Raw genomic sequence first — 4,389 nt, 5'->3', positions numbered from 1 at the left:
ACCTTGACATGGCTTTCGAGGCAGTTCAAGCTCGAGAACACAACACTCCACTTGCAATAGTGGCATCAATCAATCTCCTGACTACGCTCATGCCTCAGGACAGAGTTAGTCGATTAATTGGGCAATTGGTAGAAACGTACGTATAGGCTACTTGACAGGGAAGCACCGATCCCATCGGTACCCCCCAACCCAAGTCAACAAGAGGGAAGCAGGGACCAACCACGACAATCAAACCAACACGATGGTGCACTAGAAGGCCCCAGGCAAAGCCGTGAGGTAGCTGGAGAGCCAAGACAAAACAAAGATGAACGCGAAGCCCCGAGGCAAAATAGAAACGCGGGTGAGAGTAGTCGCACGACCTCCGCAGAAGGTCCAAATCGCTGCAAGGCTAACCCAAAACCCTCGTACATGAGCGACCTCAGGGAGCTACTCAACCAAAATCGTGATGCCCGAGATATAATCAGCAACCGTCACCATGAACGCAAAGCCGAAGGCCACGTCAATGACCACTTCCCTGCCGTCACATCACGGCTCATGAAGACTACTCTTCCAGAGAAATTCAAATCAATGGGTATCGACAAGTATGATGGCAAACAAGACCCAGTCCAATGGCTCCGATGCTATTCGCTAGCAGTACAAGCCGCAGGGGGAAACGACGACACAAAAGCTACTCCAAAAAGGTAGCGACTACGATGCTTCGCCCAAGACAGGAGAGACGTGATCAAGAAAGAGTTGGCCAAACTACTCGCGGCAGGCTTCATCAAAGAAGTTTTTCACCCCGATTGGTTAGCCAGCCCAGTTCTGGTTCGCAAGAAAAACAACAACAAGTGGAGGATGTGTGTCGACTACGCAGACCTCAACAAGCACTGTCCAAAGGACCCCTTCGGACTACCCAGGATCGACCAAGTAGTCGACTCCACAGCTGGGTGCGCTCCACTCTGCTTCCTCGACTGTTACTCAGGTTACCATCAGATAGCTCTCAAGGAAGAAGATCAAGCCAAGACAACATTCATTAACCCGTTTGGAGCATTTTGCTACTAGACAATGTCCTTCGGGTTGAAGAACGCAGGAGCAATATACCAGTGCACAATTCAGATGTGCTTCGAGAAGCAACTCCATCGCAACGTAGAAGCCTATGTGGACGATGTAGTCGTCAAAACAAGGGATCCAAGCAATCTGATCGCAGACTTGGAGGAAACTTTCACAAGTCTACGCATGTTTCGATGGAAACTCAACCCTACAAAGTGCATCTTGGGCGTACCCTCAGGGAAACTACTTGGGTTCATCATCAGCCACCACGGCATCGAGGCCAACTTGGAGAAGATTTCTACCATCACCAAGATGCAGGCTCCAGTTGGCATCAAAGATGTGCAGAAGCCCACAGGATGCATGGCAGCCCTTAATAGATTCATCTGAAGACTTGGAGAAAGAGGACTACCCTTCTTCAACCTACTCAAGAGATAAGACAAGTTTCAGTGGACAGAGGAGGCAGAAAAGGCTCTCGTGCAGCTGAAAAACTTCCTGTCAAAGCCACCAATTCTCACAGCTCCATCTCCAAATAAAGACTTTCTCTTGTACATCGCTGCAACTACTCACGTCATCAGCATGACGATAGTAGCCGAAAGGTCGGAACCAGACCACGTCTACAAAGTTCAGAGACCAGTATACTTTGTCGGTGAAGTACTCTCGGACTCCAAGACCCAGTACCCACCAGTCCAGAAGCTACTCTACATGATACTACTGACTTCATGGAAACTACGCCATTACTTCCAAGAACATAGCATATCCATAATCAGCGACTTTCCGCTCGGTGAAATCCTGCACAACAGGGACACCACGGGTAGAATCTCAAAGTGGGTGGTGGAACTCGGAGTGCTATCCTTGGATTTCAAACCCAGAACAGCAATCATGTCCCAAGCTCTAGTCGACTTCATGGCTGAGTGGAGGGAGAATCAACTACCTACCCCGGTAGAAAGATCTGAGCACTGGGTCATGTACTTCGACGGATCGCTCAAGCTTGAGGGAGCCGGCGCAGGAGTACTCTTGATATCCCCAAAAGGCGAACAACTCAAGTATGTTTTGCAGATCTTTTGGGAAGCATCAAACAACGAAGCCAAGTACGAAGCATTATTACACGGCCTTCGCCTGGCAGTCTCACTAGGCATCAAGCGACTACTGGTTTACGGTGACTCACTCGTAGTCATCAACCAAGTCAATGACGAGTGGGACCGCAACAAAGAAAACATGGATGCCTACTGCAAGGAAGTCCGCAAGCTTGAGAACAAGTTCTTAGGCCTCGAGTTTCACCACGTTGTTTGCGACAACAATGTTGCTGCCGACGTGCTATCCAAAATGGACAACAATGCGACAACAAACGCTATGTATTTAGAAAAGCCAAAACCAGACATACATGCATGCAATGCAAATAATGTATATTAAATAGGGTTGCCTACATAGCCCTTTGGTCGTATTTTGGAGACTCCCAGCATGTGAACTAGTGCCTTATTTAGACAGGATCGGGCCGCTAGATTGTGTAATACCCTACGTCCTGTGTGTTAGTTGGATTGAATTGCTTTGGAGAGATCCCCGCCTCACTTTATATAGTTGGGGGCAGGGTTACAAGTCAGTTGGTTACAATAATTAGTAGGATACGACTAGAGGAATTCTACTCTTATTACAATGAGTACTTTCCTAATTCTCGACTAGTTCATATTTTTTCATGTAAACTACGCCGTCCTACGCCATGGTCTCCATGTCAGATACGTGTCAGTGTGCAGCCCCATATTTAGGACTGTCCAAACCTTCTGGTGCCCCATGTTTTGGAGACTCCCAGCATTTGAAGATCATACAACAAGTTGTCTACCTCCAGGCAGCAAAAGTAGATTCTAATTCTTCATCCACCGAACTCCCTTCATTTAGCGCCGCCCTGACATGCTCTCACCCTACGTCCCTGCCAAAGGGGTTAGGGTTTCCTTAGAACTAGCCTACTTGCAGTAGCCGCCTTCCTTCTCCAATCCCGCCCATACTTATGCCACCCCCATTGTCATCGTCACCATACCCTAACCCACCCCTCCCCCACAAACCCAAACACTAACATATCAACAATCGATCCTTACCTGAGCAACAAAGGTTTGATGGAGTTGGAGAAGTCGACTTTAGCTTGGCAGGAAACGGCAGAAGAAAAATTAAGGGGTGGAGCAATCCTAAAACACTTGTGTGTAGTATGGAATTCTCTATCGAATAACATATGTGATACATCAAATTTACTCCACATTAATACTATTATTACTAATCATTTGACCTCTATTTGTAAATGCTACAATGTACATATTGATACGCTGCTGAATACATCTAGCTACACAATATATATAGGACCGGTAAATATATATATTCAGTTCAGGTTAATTACATCTAACTACATAATATAGAATTTGGGATTTGGACTTCAGCGAGCTTTTCTCCATTGTCAGGTTTAGATGGAATGTTGGCGCCGGCATGTCGGCCTGATAGAGATGGCAGACTCAGAGGATGTGAGACAGGTTCGCAGTGGATCTAGGCATACGGGGTGGCAGCGGATGAGGACCTTGGTGGCTGTTGTTGCTTGGATGTTTAAAGAATGGTAATCTACCATCCGATAAAGATATAGTGGTAAGTATGGGGGAAGAGAAAAATACTGAGTGTGACATAGATAACCATTTGGCCTTTGTTTGTCTCCTGAATAACATGTACATATTTATACTGCTCCTTATTTTAATTTGTCTAGCTACATAATATATAGGAGTGGTATATATGTTCAGTTAATATTGGCACGTATATATATGTTAACAGTTATGGTGGAACCTGCTCATCCAGATTTAAGTCCTGGACGCATATATTTTTCTAAATTTATTATAATAATCAATGATGCTATACTTTTTCAGTGGTAGATGACGCGCCTGATTATTCTAGCCCAGTCTCTCCTAGAGATTTTGTATATGTACATTTATAAAGGTGAGTGTATGTGTTTATATGAGGAAAAAGCACTACTAGAAAACTGACCTTTCATCCCTAGCCTTAGTACTGGTTGTAACATTAGTACCGGTTCCAAACTAGACAGCCCCCGGAGCCCCTCTAGTATCGATTGGTGCCTCCATCCGGTATTAAAGGATTTAGTACCGGTTAGAGGCACCAACTGTACCTCTAGTACCGGAGGAAGTCCTCAACCGGTACTGGACGCCTATGCCCGTCCACCGGCCAACACTTAGGATTTTTATAGATTCCAACACGCAAGCTAGATCCTTCTTATCCTCTTGCTCCTCAGGCACACACGCACAAACTCCTCCTCTCTTGCACCAACGCCTCCTCTCCCGCCCCTCCTGCTTGCCTCCCCATCCTCTCTCTCTCTCTCCT

The sequence above is a fragment of the Setaria italica genome, chromosome III (genome assembly GCF_000263155.2).
Source record: "Setaria italica strain Yugu1 chromosome III, Setaria_italica_v2.0, whole genome shotgun sequence".
In the NCBI taxonomy this organism is placed as follows: domain Eukaryota; kingdom Viridiplantae; phylum Streptophyta; class Magnoliopsida; order Poales; family Poaceae; genus Setaria; species Setaria italica.
This window is presented reverse-complemented; position numbering follows the sequence as displayed.